General features: G+C 42.6%; 1 long non-coding RNA gene and 1 other non-coding gene across 2 annotated transcripts; both read right to left on the reverse strand.

The window, feature by feature from the left end:
* Positions 1-5,774: 5,774 nt before the first annotated feature.
* On the reverse strand, positions 5,775-8,634 carry LOC131486181 (uncharacterized). The gene is made up of 3 exons (XR_009249221.1): positions 8,059-8,634; positions 6,553-6,615; positions 5,775-6,247 (listed from the first exon to the last, which is right to left on the reverse strand). It is a non-coding gene; the product is annotated as an uncharacterized LOC131486181 (long non-coding RNA).
* Positions 8,635-16,480: 7,846 nt separating this feature from the next.
* Positions 16,481-16,565, reverse strand: TRNAR-UCG (transfer RNA arginine (anticodon UCG)). Its single transcript has one exon. It is a non-coding gene; the product is annotated as a tRNA-Arg (tRNA).
* Between the last annotated feature and the right edge of the window lie 487 nt (positions 16,566-17,052).

Genomic DNA, 17,052 nt, shown 5'->3' on the forward strand with positions numbered 1-17,052 from the left:
ATGCCTTAGTTTCACATTCATTTTGTATCAGTTTTTGGAATGGTTGGTTATGCTAAAATCCAAACACGAAGGGAGGGATGTATCCTCCTGGAAAAGGAAGAAGACCAGCAGAAACTTCAAAATATGGAAAACTCTCTTATTTGGTCACAACAGGAGCTAAAAATTTTGGTGGTCGAAAGCATAAAGACACTCAGGAGCATGATGGCAAAGAAAATATACACAAAATGATAACAGAAGAAGGAAATTTATGTGAATTGGCACATTCTAGGGCAAGACATAGAAAAGCAGAAGAAAAGAGCACCTGGGTGGCTCAGTCGGTTAAGCGTCCAACCTCAGCTCAGGTCATGATCTCACGGTCTGTGAGTTCGAGCCCCGCGTTGGGCTCTGTGCTGACAGCTCAGAGCCTGGAGCCTGCTTCCGATTCTGTGTCTCCCTCTTTCTCTGCCCCTCCCCTCTCTCACTCTGTCTCTCTCTCTGTCTCAAAAATAAACAAACATTTAAAAAATTAAAAAAAAAGAAATAAGCAGAAGGATGGAACTAATGGCTCACACAAAGACGTGGGCTACAGAAAGGTTAATAGAATGTCATTGCTACAAAGGGTATTTAAAATTAGTGACTGCACAAGAAACATGAAATACCATGACTCTTTTAGCTCACAGCTGAAAGACACTGGAGACAGCTTATCCCAGATTTGACAAAACTCTAAAGATTTGACATGACATTGTATGTAACAAGTTGGAAGTTGAAAAAAAAAAACTTTTTCTAAATTATCAATATTAAGAAAAACATTTCTCGGAGACCGGATTACCTTTTCCGTCTCTCTATAGATAGAAAAATTATAGAACAAATTGTTAATCATATAATAAGATGGCTAAAAATTTAGAAAAATATTATAGATGGGTGTTATCAGTTCAATAGTATACATGTTTTGTCATTTTTCCCCCTGGATTCTGTGATGTTGGTGATATTTTCAGCTTATAGTATTTTATTGTGACTTATTCCTTCACTGTAAATGAATATTCAGTTTGGACTCAATTTTCATTTGTAATTTTGCATTCACTTTTGGTAAAAAAGGTTTCCCAAATTATATGAGCTTTAGGTCCCACAAAACCTGGATGTGTTGCTGTTCATCTGACAGCATCCTTTATAGAGCAGCGCTTCTTAAACTTTAATGTGCATGCGGATTCCGCGGGGAGCTTGTTAAAATGCAGCTTCTGAAATTCTGCATTTCTAACAAGCTCCCAGGTGTGATCTAGGGAGCACACTTTGGGAATCAAAGATCTAGAACAATGTTCATAGCTGGCTGTGCAGATCACTTGCGATGCTCTTAGAAAACATGGATACCCGGGCTCCACCCCTCTAGATTCTCCCTCAGAAGGTCTGGATTAGGGCATTACAGTTGTATTAAACACCACAACCACCACCACTTTACAAGTACAGAAAGATGCCCTTTTATATGCCATTGGTGGGAACTTAAATTGATGCAACCATTTTGGAGGTTGATTAGGCAATATTTTTTTAAAAAAATTTTAATGTTTATTTGAGAGAGAGAGAGAGAGAGAGAGAGAGAATGAGCAGGGGAGACAGAGACAGAATCTGAAACAGGCCCCAGGCTCTGAGCTGTCAGCACAGAGTCTGACGCGGGGCTTGAACCCACGAACCGTGAGATCGTGACCTGAGCCAAAGTCAGATGGCTAACCAACTGAGCCACCCAGGCGCCCCTGATTAGGCAATATCTTCCTGGAAGAGACCAAAACGAGGTCAGCCGGCAAGGCAGTCTGGGAAAGAGTCCCACACCAGGGTCATAAAGCAGAGGATGGGAGGATGGGCTTTGGCTGAGAGCACTAGATATACGACTGGCACACAATACATTTTCTGTGATGTAGTAGTTCCAATTCTAGGAATTTATCCTAGTGATATTTATATGTATCAAGATACATGTGCAAGATTGTTCAATTCCATATTATCTGTAATAGGGAAAAATCGGCAGCAACCTACATGCCCATCAATAAGTTATATAAATTATGGAACGCCTGTACAATGGAGTAACAATAGTTAACATTCACTAAACAATTACTCTGTGCCAGACATTGTTCTAGAATATTTATAAGTATTAACTAAATTACTCTTCACAACTATCATGTTTCCATTTTGCAGATGATGTGATTTATATGCATTGACATGGAAAGCTGTCCAGGGATATAATAGGCACAAAACATGTAGCAGAATATTAAGTGTGATATATTATGCATTGCCAGTATAATACACTAGCAACGAAAAGAAATACATTCCATTGGGATGCACACTCCCTGGGAGATAACTACTGATCCAGAACAGAAACGAAAGGACATTCACTTACATCAAACAAGCTGTTTTCATGCGATGTAGTTAACTGGTAACACGTTCAGAGAGAGACAAAATAAAAATGATCAGGTCGATTTGGTGTTTTAGAGTATGCTATCAGTCAGTGGTCAAATAGGTAGGCATTCTGAGTGATGGCGACGCAAGGGATGATGGGAAGAACTGACCCACAGGTGTTCCTGTATCTCGTTTCTTTTAGCACACACGCTAGGGAGACCTGCGCCGACGCAACTTGCCCAGTCTTTTCAGCTCATCCAAATCTTTGCATCATGCTGTTTCACCATCGTGACACCATTCCTCTTCTTTTAGTCCACAGCAAGTTTTTTTAAAAAATGTTTATTTTTGAGAGAGAGAGAGAGAGAGAGAGAGAGAGAGCATGAGAGAGGGAGGGACGGGGGGTGGGGGGGGGGACACAGAGGATCCGAAGTGGGCTCTGCATTGACAGCTGTGAGCCCGATGCAAGGCTCGAACGCAGAAACCACGAGATCATTCATAACCTGAGCCTAAGCCAGATGCTTAACCAACTGAGTCACCCAGGCGCCCCACACAGCAAGTTTTTAAAAAAATACTTTTTCACGGGCACCTGGGTGGCTCAGTCCGTTAAACTCTCTGCCCCTCCCCTACTTGCGCTGTCTCTCTCTCTCTCTCTCTCCCTCTCTGTCTCTCAAAATAAATAAATAAACATTAAAAAATTAAAAAAATATGTATTTTCAGCATTTTACTGTGGGAATTTTAAAATATACAGAAAAGATAACATAAATTTATAGGGAGCATTGAGCCAGATTGCATAGTTAACATTTTACTACCTTTGCTTTATTGTGTGTCTGTCTTTCTATGCATCCAGTGATCCACCCCATCTGGGGGACGCATTTCAAAGTAAGTCACTGACATCAGTCAACTTATGTTCCCCTAAATACTTCAGTATGCATATCAATAGCTATAGTTAAATATTTGTTTATAGTGCTTTTTCTTTCCTTTTGAGGTAAAATTGGTACACAAAAATGCACAAATCTTAAGTGTACCGTTTGATACGTTTTAGCGAATACCTACATTTGCTTAATTCAAACCTCTATCCAGAGAACACTTTATCATACCTGAGAGTTCCCTCATGCCTCTTGCCTGGGGCACTTCTCCACCTCTGTATCAATACCCCCTACCCAACGACTGCTCTGATTTTTTTTTTTTTCCACCGTTGATACCTGTTCTAGGACTTCATATAAATGGAATGATACACTATGTCTGTTGTGTCATGCTTCTTTCACTCAGCATAGTGTTTTTGAGATTCATCTATGCTACTCCTTGTGTTAATAGTTTGTTCCTTCTTACTATTCAGTAGTATTACATTGTATAAGTACAGGACAGTCTATTTTCCTACTAATTGACACCTGGGATCTTTCTGATTTATTGCTATTATGATGAAAGCTTCTCTAAATATTCTTGTACAAGTATTTGTGTGGACATACTTTCATTTCTCTTGGGAAAATACCTAGGAATGTAATTACTTGCTCAGAGGAGATCTATCTATCTATATATCTATATATCTATATCTATATCTATATCTATACCTATATCTATATCTATAATCTATCTATCTATCTATCTATCTATCTAGGAAGTAATTCTACAGAAATAATGCTTGTTCTTCCTGGTTCACCAGGAGGCACATGTTGTCACCTCTTCCCACCACTCACCTTGATTACTTGGTCATGTTGTCTGTTGAGTCTCTTCCCCCTAAATTCAACATTTTGGCTTTTATAATTGATTAGTGTTTTATGGGAACATATTCCGAGATTAATCGATCTTCTATTCCTTATTAAACTTCTAACTACTGGCCTTAGCATCCATTGACTGAATCGACCACATTTATGAAGGTTGCCAGATGGTGAAATGTCTAGTTCCATCATTTCTTCCATGTTTATTCGTTGGCATTCTACTAGAACGCTTTCCTTTTCCCTCAATCATTCATTCATTGTGTATATGAATATGCACACATGGATTCCAATTTTATTCAGTGGGTTGTAATCCATTATTACTATTCTTGTTTGAGCATTTATTTGCCCCAGATTTGACCCTATCACGCTGGCTCCTGTATCCTTTTGACATCTCCCCATCGTTCATGAGCATTTCCTTATTTTCTGGCATAAATGATGTTTCAGGTTCAACTTGTACTTTTTCTGTTGCAGCCCTGGAATCCACCATTTCCCCAAGGACATCTAGTTTCTTCTTCTTTTAAAATTTTGGAGAGAGAGAGAGGGTGGGGAGGGGCAGAGGGAGAGAGGAGAGAGAGAATCTCAAATAGACATCATGCTCACTCTGGAGTTCAAAGAGGGACTCGATCCCATGACTCTGGGATCATGACCTGAGCCCAAATCAAGAGTTGGACACTCAACCGACTGAGCTACCCAGTCTGTCCTCTAGTTTCTTTTAATAAAGGACATTTAGGGGCACCTGACTGGCTCAGTTGGTGGAGTATGCAACTCTGATCTCAGGGGTGTGAGTTCAAGCCTCACGTTGGGTGCAGAGCTGACTTAAAAATAAAATAAAGGGGCATCTGGGTGGCTCAGTCAGTTAAGCATCTGACTTCAGCTCAGGTCATGGTCTCTTGATTCACGAGACAGCACAGAGCCTGCTTTGGATCCTCTGTCTTCCTCTCTCTCTGCCCCTCCCCCTGCTCTCTCTAGACAAAAATAAATAAACCTGAAAAAATCCCCCACAAAAATATCAATAAATAAACAAATTACTAAAACTGGCTTAAAAAATAAAAGACATTTAGGAACCAACATGTAGGCACTCAGTGTGTTAATTGGTAGTGGGGTACATTGCTTTTAGGCTCACTCACTCAGTGGACAGAGATGGGAAATGTATACTGTACATTATATGTGTATATGGGTATACACGTGTGTACACATTTTCATCTGTGACTATTTCTGTATTTATCTGTCTGTCTGTATATATTTACACACACACACACACACACACACAGACACCCACTAATAAAAACATAAGTTCATACTGATACCTCAGCTCCAGTCCAACACCTCAGGGTTCTTTCTAAACTTCCTGTTTCAGTTTATAAATATCTTCTCTGGCAATGAGAATTTTGGCTCGTATAATCCTCAGTGTATTTACCTATTTGCTCAATCTCCCAACCACACCAGCTGTCTTTCTCCTGCTCAGCTCCACATCCCACACCCTTCCTGCCTGGCGCCTCACCCCTCCCTGCCCTGGATCCTTGGGCTTGGGGCTCCCTGTCCACGCCTCTGTGTGGCTTCCCAAACGCTGTCACTGCCCTGTGACTTCAGTCGTTATGCTGACTTCTCCATGCTGGGGGTGGAAGGGAAAGGAGCCTGGTGAACGTTCTGGAGGCAAAAAAAAAAAAAAAAAAAAAAAAATGAAAACGAACAAAATCCACCTTCTGTGCCGTGTGCCGTGGTTCTCTTTCCCAGTGCCTGGTCCTGAATTTTCACAAAGGGAAGCACTTGTGATAGAAGGGAGAGATTGAGTGTAGTAAGTTACTGTCTTATTTAAGGTCCCAAAGGAGAGATTTTATACCAGGCTATCAGAATTACCACCCGTGCCTGCTGTGGAATCAGGTCCAAGTGGTCACACAGTGTTGCCCAGCAGGGGCTGAGGCCGTGCCGTGACAAGTGAACGTGCTTGTGGCCTAGGAAGGGGTTAATCAGCAACAGGGAATAGCAGCAGAAGCCTCTGCAGAAGAGCTGGCTGTCCTTGGGTGGGCACAGCAGAGGAGGATCCCAGCCGTCTGCACGTGTCCTTGGCGTGTGCGAGGTCTCAGCTGTGACAAGCTTTCAGGCAGTGATGTCGGGCTTTCCCCCACTGACTTGAGCTTCATGGGCGCCTTCTCGTCAGAGCCCTTGCCTATCACCTTAGGGGAGAAACATTGCGATAGTTAGTCTCACATTTCCGAGTCAGAGAAATAAGCTGGCTTTGGAAAACACTCTGCTAGCCCTTTCTGGAAATCGTGGGAGGGAAGTGCACCTTGAGTGCACTAGGCACCGTGCAGACGCTGGTTCTTTCATTTCTAGCTTGGCGTTCACTTGTTTCCCCACTGCATTCCTTGCACTCGCCGGAAAGCATAGAGTTTTAGCTTAGTACAGATCGGGGGGCACAGAGCTGGGCACTCTCAGGGTCTGCCTTTATTTCTCTCCACTCCACACTCTCTCCACTTACCCGGAAGCCCACTTAATTTTCTCTGCAGTATGCTTCATTTGCAGGCTTGAGGCAGCTCATGACCTAAGACAGGGAAGGCAAATGTCTTTCAATACAAATGGCAGCTCTGATTAATTGTTAGTATAGGCTGTATGGTAAAGGAATTTGATGCCTCTTTAGGGGTCAGTGGGAAAGAGTGCTATGATTGATTAGTGATGTCTGCCATGAGCATGGAAGGGAGGAACGGGATTAATGAATGCCATTTTTGCCAGCCCTATCTTAGGATTTAACCTTACGTAGCAGAAGATACGTAAGATACTCTTGCCTAACGGAGTTAGTAATTAATTTCAAAACTGTCTGATTGGTACTATGTCATGTCTATTGGCCTTATTTATTTATTCATATTTTATATTTTAACACATGTGTTCCTTGATTAATGACAAGAAAAGAAAGGGAGAGGGGCGCCTGGGTGGCTGAGTCAGTTAAGCGTCCAACTCTTGGTTTTGGCTCAGGTCATGATCTCACAGTCATGGGATAGAGCTCTACATCAGGCTCTGTGCTGATAGCGTGGAGCCTGCTTAGGACTCTCTCTCTCCCTCTCTCTGCCCCTCTCCCCTCTCAAAATAAACAAACAAACTTTGGGGAAAAAAAGAAATGAAAGGGAGAGAAATGAGTATTTATTGAGCATCTATTGTCAGTTACTTCTTTTGGGAGCTTTATGAAATATATCTCACTATATATTCAAAGGAATTCTATAAAATTGGAATATTACTCCCCTTCTTAAAATACTAAATAAATTAAGCCTCAGAGAAGTAAAATATTTGCCCAAACCATAATAGAAAATTTTGAATCCAAAGATGATACTTATTCTGATATACTTGGGCAGGGGTTCCAATCTTGGGAACTTATTAGAGTCTCCTGGGGAGATTTTTTAAATATTTGAAAATTTCGATGACTATGTCTCATCCTGAATTGGTTACATCAGAATCTCTGGGGCAGGGGAGGCTCAGGCATAGGAATGGTTTAAAAAATTCCCCCGGTGATTCAATTCTGCAGCCAGGGGGGAGGACTGCGGTGCAAAGGGAGTAGGAAGCAGGACAATTAGAAATCAGGATGCCCGCTCTGAGCCCAGTTTTTCCTTTTGTCTTTTTTCCCCCGTACTCTATCTAATTTAACTCTCATACAGTTCCTTAAAGGAAGCATCATCAGCTCCATTTTACCCATGAGAAAACTGAGGCTTGGAAAGTGTAAGGCAATTGCCAAAAATCTCCTGGGAGAAGTGGAATTTAAATGCAAATCTGTTTGCCTCCCAAGCACTTGCTGTTGCATTAGATTCCGAATCCAGGCTCCACCCTTAACCTTAGTGTTGAGCAAATCTGGATGCCACCTAGCTTCCAAATTCGACTCCAAGCTATCATCCCCTTCCCTGACTTGGTTCTTTAGTTCCGGCTGGAAGAACCATTCATAGTCTCAGCACTACTGGTTTCATGGTAGAGAAACACAAGAGGCCCGCCCTCTAGTTACCACCTCCTATCCTATGGCCTTTGGGAAGCTCAGGGTGAGGCTGTGAGTCAGGGGTCCTTCACAGCGACCCTGCCTCTGAAATACTTCCGTGTCTAGGCCAGCCTGATAAGTTTGCAGTCCCCTCTTTCGTCCCCAGGCAGTTCAAAGAGGCACAGAGGAGCTGTGGCCTGATCTCCTACACCTACGAGTCTCCGGCACCCGTGTTTCTGTTTTGGCTGTTGTGATGTCACACTGACCTCAGCGTCCTTGGTCGGAATCCTGCGTCTCCATGAGATAATTGAGTACACCGTCAGAACCTTAGAATGCAGCGGACCTCCAACTTGATCCGTTTCCAACACCCGCCTAAGGCAAACGTGGCCTCTGTGGCTCCTTTGTCAGGAACAAATGCAGATGCTGTTTAAATGCTTCCCAGGAGTGGAACAGCTCCGTCCCCTGCATTCACTGGCACGTTGTTAGGCAGCCGGGCAGCTCGGAAATGGTTTTGAAATTAAGCTTATATATTGCTCTGTATAATTTTCAAGTCCTTCAGCTGATGGATTTTCCTCATTCTTATGAAAGGCTGATTTCTATTAAGCTGATCCATCGACCAAGTTGTTTATGCGAATTAGGACAGACTGAGCACCGTTAGTTCCTGGCAAACATATCAGTAGGGTCTCCAGAGGAGCCTCCTCCCAATATCCGTACTCGTGCTGCTTTCCTTTAGGGGGGCGGTCGTGCTCACCCTCTCCAGTCTAACTTTTCTTCCTCTGTCAGAATCCCTGCTGTCAGGAGGAGTCTGGAAACTCAGCCACCATCAGGTGTAAGTGACTGAGAAGGCCTGTGGCTGCCCCCTCCTAAGAGCTTTTACCGTTTACTGAGGGTGAAGCCTTGAAAGGTTTGTTGTAAAGGAACAGATTCAAAATGAACTGTAGTCATCAGGCAGCTCGAGGGAGGGTGGGGGGAAGGGAACACAGCTTCCCAGAGTTTCTGAAACCACCTCCTGTAGGGACACCCGACTCACCAAGGTACGTCTCCCCCTTGGGGCTGCTGCCTGGCCTGATGCTGCTCTCTGCTCTGTGAACACCGCTGGTCTCACGGGAGGTTGGAACGGAGCAAAGGGACCTGTGTTATTTGAGATCTAAGTGCAGCAGGAAGTGACCGGTTTGTTAAACTTGAAGCCCTGTAGGATTTGAATAGCCACCCTGGGTTTGACCGAGGATCTGTTTTGATTCTCTTCTCAAAGATGGCACCTCCAACAGTGCCATTTCCATTCAACCATTCCTGCTACAAACACAGGAGCCGGCAATCATTTAGAAGGAAGTTTTCCTTGGAACAAACTGCTGTGTCCCTGGATGCAGGGCAGAGACATTCCTTAGAAGGCTTTCTGTTGGAAACAGACAAGGTCCCAGCCCGCCTTCCTATCAGAGAGATGAAAACATCACAGCCTGCAGCGGTTGAGGGCGCCGTGGAAACTAGACTCCTTAGCCCGGAGGTGCGGAGATGGGCGTGTGTGTTTTATTTATTATTCACTGAGAAACCTGTCCAAATACTGCATTTTAGGAACTGGTAGGAAACACTGATGGAAATATGAGTACCCAAGGCATAAAAGAGCCTTTGAAACCAGGACAGACTTTCATTAGAGCCTACCTGGAGTCTGTGGGCAAGGCAGTTTGTATGCACTACACTCTCATCCTCACAAATCAATTTTTAAACTTGGTTTAGACTCTGGGAAGCAGTGAAATTGGGGATTTCAAATGAGCCTTTCAGTCCAGATGTGTCCATAATAGGAACCACTGGGCAGTGGGGCATAATTAACCATCTCTCCTTCCCTGAGACCGCAGAATGGCATTAATTTTGCCAACTGGGCTTGACGTGAATTGGCTAGAATGTCTGAGTAGATTTCCAGCTGCTGCTCATGTCGCTCTGGCTTCCAGCGCTATCCGCATTCCAAATAAAACGAGGCCTGAAATAGATGTGCGATACACGTTCAAAGCTATTTTTAATCAATGATCACTTAGTTCGCTGTGAAAGATTATCAGCAGGTCACAATCCATTTCGGATTTTGCCGTGTCCTGCAGAACGGATCTAAACACACAGTGACTTCAGTTTCCCCTGTGGTCCCTCTGCTTCATCAGCTCTGTGGATGAAGGGGAGGAGGGCACTTGAGTGGACAGCAGATGTGTTCACAGTTACAAGTACTGCAGCTGGAGGGCCATTTACTTGGGCTAAGGCCCTGTTTGAATTTGTCCTGGTCCCACAGAGAGATTTTTGTCCAGCAGTCGTAAGCCCAAGGATTCTGTCTCCTTAACATCCATCCTGAAACCCACCATGCTACTGTCCAGCCAGCCAGTCAACTTCAATTCATGGGAGAACTCAGAGAGGAATATTTATTTCTCATTTGCTAACCCCTGTCTAGCTGTGGAGATGCTGTGAGCAGTGTAAATTTCTTTATAGACAGTATCTTCCTGGAGGCTTGAGGCTTCTGTAGGGACGGCTGCCAATATCATCCATTCGTTGTTTTGTTGTTGTTTAAATAATAGCACCTTACGTTTATTTAGCATGCTTACTGTTTGCAAGCAAATCTATAATCTCATTTGCAAAAATCATTTACATAGCATGAATACTTAAATGCTTATAATTGCATATTAATTTTGTGTAACAGAATATGCTAATATTATTTTCCCCCCTCTATTTCTTCCTTTTCTCTTTCTATAATGTGTTTTCTTTTTTGATCCAGTGCTTTTGACATTTTATTATTATTTTTTTTACACATGTGTTGGCAACTGTATTTCAGTTTATCCCTACGACCATTAGTCTTGGTGCTTTATTTTACTACTCAAAAAAAAAAAAAAACCTTCTGTCTTTTATCCATAATATTCATTTTTCCCTCTTTTTTCCATCTTCCCCAAATATTGCTTTGTAGTTTCCAAAAACACTGCATGGTTTATTTAGAGTTTAGATGTGACTTTGTCTTTTTTTTTCAAGTAAGTTCTCTTAGGTACATTTCTTTTCTCCTCTTGAATTGTATAAGGATTGATCTGTCCATCTGTCAAGAATGTTTGATTGCTGTGTACATGAAGGAAGCAGGTAGGAAGGAGCCTGGAGGTGAACATGGATTTCTTACAGGCTTGAAAAAAGCCACGGTTAGCGTGACCAACTATCTCGGTTGACTGGGACTGTCCTGGTTTTAGTACTGAATATGCCACATCCTGGGAAAACCGACAGTCCTGGGAAATTATGATGGTTGATGGCTCTAGCTCCCGGGGTGGTCTCCAGCAGAAAAGGAAAAAAAAAAAAAAAAGTAACTGACCAAGAAGACAGAGCTTTGATGCCTTCAGTTCCTCTTTGTGCCTCAGTTTCCTCACCTGTTAATTTGAATCCATTAGTTGTTGTGAGGAGAAAGTGAGTTATGTGTGCTTAGGATGTGCCTGGCACTTATTCTGGTTTTGCTGAATGTTAGCCATTATTATACTGTTTGTCTCCCTCCACTAGAATAAAGAGCAAGGTTTGTGCTGAATGTTTTCCATTAGCTCCTTTAGACCCATGCTCGGCCTTCTCTGTCCTACCCACTGACCCAGCAGACTGGCTTTTACAGTCTGCATCAATAGTGCTTGCTTCTGGCTTCAGGTTGGGTTTTGCTAATGTGGAGCCCCGACAGGAGATTGGGACAAGGGGGGAATGAGGTGGGAAATTTTATTCCTCTGGGTCACATCAGGATAGCTGTTGGCCTTGACTGAAAGTCACAAGTCCTGGGGCGCCTGGGTGGCTCAGTCGGTTGGGCGTCCGACTTCGGCTCAGGTCACGATCTCACGGTCCATGAGTTCGAGCCCCGCGTCGGGCTCTGTGCTGACAGCTCAGAGCCTGGAGCCTGTTTCAGATTCTGTGTCTCCCTCTCTCTCTGCTCCTCCCCAGTTCATGCTCTGTCTCTCTCTGTCTCAAAAATAAATAAAAAAAAGTTAAAAAAAAATTAAAAAAAAAAAAAAGTCACAAGTCCTGCCAGGTGGCCTCTCCACAAGCTCTCTCTCCAGGCTCCAAACCACTTCTTCCCTTTGCCCAGTGGGCTCAGTGGTGTCCCCTGTGACCATCCCTGTAGTTCCTCTACACCCTGCCCACACCTCCTTGATTCGTCCCTATTATTAAACTCCTCTCAGATTACCCAGTGTGAGCGTGTTGTCTGCTTTCCACCAGGATCTTGATGATAGAGGGAACTAGTTTGTTCACTGTTCTTCCCCAGAGTCCTGGCATAAAGTAGAAGCTTAATAAAATTCTGTGGAATGAATGGAATCAATGAATGAATGCACAAACAAGTGACAGCTGAGGGATAAGGAGGTGTAAACCTGTGCCGTAAGGTGGAGAAAAGTGTTCCAAGAAAGAGACATAATAGAAAGGCTTGGCGGAGACAGAAAGTGGCATTTTTCAGTAACTGAGAGAAATCAATTATGGCTGGATTGTGAGGTTGTGAATGAGAAATGAGACTGAAGAGGGAAGAAGGGACAGGTTCTGGAAGTCTTTTTGTTGTGTGTGTGTGTGTGTTAAGGACTCAGGACCTTTTCCTGAGGGCAATGAGGAGGTAGTAAGGGAAGGAAGTGATATGACTGTACGCGCAATTTTTTTTTTTTTTACAAAAATTACAAACACAGGGTATGACTCTTTTCTAGAAGCCCATTGTTTCTATAATAGCAGTATCACAGCCAATCTGAAAAGTACAGAAAAGTATAAAGACAAATATATGTCACCTGAAGTTCTAAAACCAAGTGATATAATATGAGATTATGTAAATAGCAACCATCACAAGAGCTATCTTTGTTTTGGTGCCTACTTAAGGGCCAGGCACTTTATAGGTACTTTATACTTAATGACACGTTTCATCCTCATGACAAACATATGGGCCAGATGGAAGGTGACGTGCAAAGCATTAGGGCCATTTAGTATAAATGTTTAAAATATAGAAATTCTTCAGATTTCTTGCCAATGAACCTAACTGGTGCTCCACATGACTCTGTGTTGGAGGAAAGTTTTAGTTAGTAGGTCTTCCCAGCCCCATGAACAAGTTAGACACTGGGAACTAACACCAGCACAGAAGAAACAACAGCTATTGTTTCTAACTTTGTATTCTGTATAGTTTTTTTGTTTTTAACAATGATTTTATTTTTGAATTAATTTTTTTAAGTTTATTTATTTATATTGAGAGAGAGAGAGAGAGAGCATGAGCAGGGGAGGGGCAGAGAGAGAGAGAGAGGGGGAGAGAGAATCCCAAGCAGGCTCTGCGCTGTCAGCACAGAAGGTGTGGGGCTGAAACCCACAAACTGTGAGATCACGACCTGAGCCAAAACCAAGAGTCAGATGCTTAACTGACTGAGCCACCCAGTGCCAACAAAGAGTTTATTCTTAAGGAATCTCTACACCCAACGTGGGGCTTGAACTCACAACCCCAAGATCAAGAGTTGCAGGGTCCACCGACCCAGCCAGGCAGGTGCCCCTAACTTTTTGTTTTGAGAGAAGCCTAGGCTTACAGAAGAATTACGAAAATAGTACAGAGATTTTCCGTATACCTTTTGCCCAACTTTTCCTAATGCTCACATCTTACATCACCACGATACGATGATCAAAATGAAGAAACTGACGTTAATACTGTGCTATTGGGGCGCCTGGATGGCGCAGTCGGTTAAGCGTCCGACTTCAGCCAGGTCACGATCTCGCGGTCCGTGAGTTCGAGCCCCGCGTCGGGCTCTGGGCTGATGGCTCGGAGCCTGGAGCCTGTTTCCGATTCTGTGTCTCCCTCTCTCTCTGCCCCTCCCCCGTTCATGCTCTGTCTCTCTCTGTCCCCCCAAAAAAAAAAAAAAAATACTGTGCTATTAACTAAACTGCAGACTGTATACAGATTTCATTGGTTTTCCCGCTACGTCTCTTTCCTGTCCCAGGAACCGGCCACAATCTCGTTGCATTATTCTTCTTTAATGTGGGACAGTGCCTCAGCCTTTCCCGGACTTTGATACTTTTGAAGAGTCTGATCAGACAGTTATAGAATGCCCCTCTGTTTGGGATTTCCTCATGTTTTCTCATGATTAGATTGTGACTATGCAATTTGGGAAGGATCTTATCGGGATTATATACCCTTCTCAGTATACCACATTGGTGGGTAAATGAGTCAATATATTTCATTACTAGTGATGTTAACCTTGATCACTGGGTTACAGTGTATCTTCCAGGTTTCTCTACTGTACAGTTACTATTTTCCCATCATAGTTAGTAAATAGTTTGTGGACAATATTTTGAGATTATATAAATATCCTGTATCTCTTCAAACTTTCACCCACTAATTTGAGCATTCATTGGAAGATCTAGCTGGTAGCAGTTATTACTGTATTGTTCTTTTTTTTTTTTTAATGTTTATTTATTGAGAGAGAGAGAGACAGAGAGAGACAGAGTGCTAACAGGAGAGTAGCAGAGAGAGAAGGAGACACAGAGTCTGAAGCAGGTTCCAGGCTCTGAGCTGTCAGCACAGAGCCCGACGCGAGGTTCGAACTCACAATCCATGAGAACTCACCTAAACCGAGGTTGGATGCTTAACCGACTGAGCCACCCAGGTGCCCCATTACTATAGTGTTCTAATGGTGATTTTCTATGACCCTGATTCCTTATATATTTCTAAATTGGAATTCTTGTATAAGGAAAAGTTATCCTTTCTCTGTTTACTTACTTACTTATATACATCAATATGGACTTGTGAACATTTATTTTATTCTTTAGATTATAACTTTACACTATCATCATTTATTTTGTGTTGTAAGTTGATCTAGCTTTGGCTACTGGGAGCTCCTTTAGATTGGCTCCTGTGTCCTTTATTTTATTTTAGTTTATTTATGTATTTTGAGAGGGGTCAGAAGGGCAGAGAGAGAGGAAGAGAGAGAATCCCAAGCAGGTTCCATGCTGTCAGCATGGAGCCTGACATCTGGCCAAACTCACAAACCATGAGATCATTACCTGAGCTGAAATCCACAGTGGGACTCTTAACTGACTGAGCCACCCGGGCATCCCTCCTGTGTCCTTTGATGTAACCACATTTTGTTTTTGAGCACTTCCTTATTTCTGACACCACGAGATGCTTCAGCCAAATATGTTTTTTTTTTTAATTACTAGACTTTATTTTTTAGAGTAGTTTTAGGTTTACAAAAATAGTGAATAAAAAGTGCAGAGAATTCCCATACACCTGCCTCAGTTTCCCCTATTAACACCTTACACTGATATGCTATATTTGTTATAATTGATGAATCAACGTTGTTACATTACTATTACCTGAAGTCCATAGTTTAAATTAGGATTCACTCTTTGTGTTTGTACATTCTAGGGGTTTTGACAAATGCACAAGGTCATGTATCCACATTTACAGTAGCATACAGAGGAGTTTCATTGTCCCAAAAGTCCCTGTGCTCAATCCATTCATCCTCCCTCTCCCTACCCCAAACTGCTGGCAACCACTGATCTTTTTACTGTCTCTATAGATTCGCATTTTCCAGAATGTCATATAGTTGAAATCATACAATACGTAGCCTTTTCAGGCAGGTTTCTTTTACTGAGCAATAGGCATTTATGGTTCTTCTGTGTCTTTTCATAGCTTCATAGACCATTAAGAAGTTTTATTTCATGAAATATATAGATTCCTGCATGTCACACAACATTTACAAAAACTGTCCATGTACTGGACTATAAAACAAGTCTCAGTAAATTTCAAGAATTGGTAATCTACAGACCGCAAACTTTAAGCACAGCCCAATCAAGGAATAAATCAATAACAAAGGGTAGCTAAAGGATAACTAAAAGAAAGATACCAGGCTGGAGAGAAATGAAATATTTAACTAACAGTATTTCTGAGAAGCTGTAGCTATATTGAGACAAGCCCAGTATTTTTGGTGGTGCTTGTGGGATAGTCTATACATCTTTTTAAAAAAAGTTTTTTACATTTATTTTTTTTTGAGAGAGAGAGAGAGAGAGAGAGCATGAGCAGGGGAGGGGTGGAGAGAAAGGGAGACACAGAATCTAAAGCAGGCTCCAGGGTCTGAGCTGTCAGCACAGAGCCTGACATGAGGCTCAAACTCACAAACTGCGAGATTGTGACCTGAGCCGATGTCAGAGGCTTAGCCAACTAAGCCACCCAGGCACCCCAGGATACTCTATACATCTTGCCTGATTCTTGATCAGGAGTTCCCTTGAACAAGGCTAATTTTGGCCCTCTCCCAGGATTCCCTGTAACTTGGGCATATTACCTAAAGGTGACTCTTTTCTCAGAATATCTAAATTTCAGGGTTTTCTTTCTTTTTTAAAAAATTTTTTAAACATTTATTCATTTTTGAGAGACAGAGAGAGACAGATCATGAGCGGGGAAGGGGCAGAGAGAGAGGGAGACACAGAATTAAAACAGGCTCCAGGCTCCGAGCCGACAGCACAGAGCCTGACGTGGGGCTCGAACCCACAAACCGTGAGATCATGACCTGAGCCGAAGTCAGACGCTCAACCGACTGAGCCACCCAGGCGCCCCCAGGGTTTTCTTTTTTAAAAAAAAAATTATCCTAAAATCCATTTTATCTTCCTGAAAGTAGCTCTAAGTGTTGGGTCCTCCACGCTTGTTCTGGTCAGGCCTGAATCTGGGTAGTCCTTGGGATGCTAGAGTTGTCCTGAATTTCATGTTATAGCAGAAAACAGGGAGCTCACTGGGTTATCCTGGTCAAGGTGTCAATGACTTGTACTTCTCTGTGTGTGGCTGTTTCAGAAGGTTGTGTTAGAGAATCAGAAATATAGCTCATTTCTTTCTATTGCCATATAATATTCCATTGAAAGGATGTACCACAATTTGTTTATCTGTTCACCTGTTGAAGAACATCTTGAGTACTTCCAAGTTTGGGCAATTGTGAGTAAAACTGCTATAAACAGAAGTTTTCACTCATTTGGGTAAATACCTAGAAGTATGAATGCTGGATTATATGGTGACACTCTGTTTAACCTAGGAAGTAATGGCCAAAC

This window comes from Neofelis nebulosa, chromosome 9 (genome assembly GCF_028018385.1).
Source record: "Neofelis nebulosa isolate mNeoNeb1 chromosome 9, mNeoNeb1.pri, whole genome shotgun sequence".
NCBI classification, from domain to species: domain Eukaryota; kingdom Metazoa; phylum Chordata; class Mammalia; order Carnivora; family Felidae; genus Neofelis; species Neofelis nebulosa.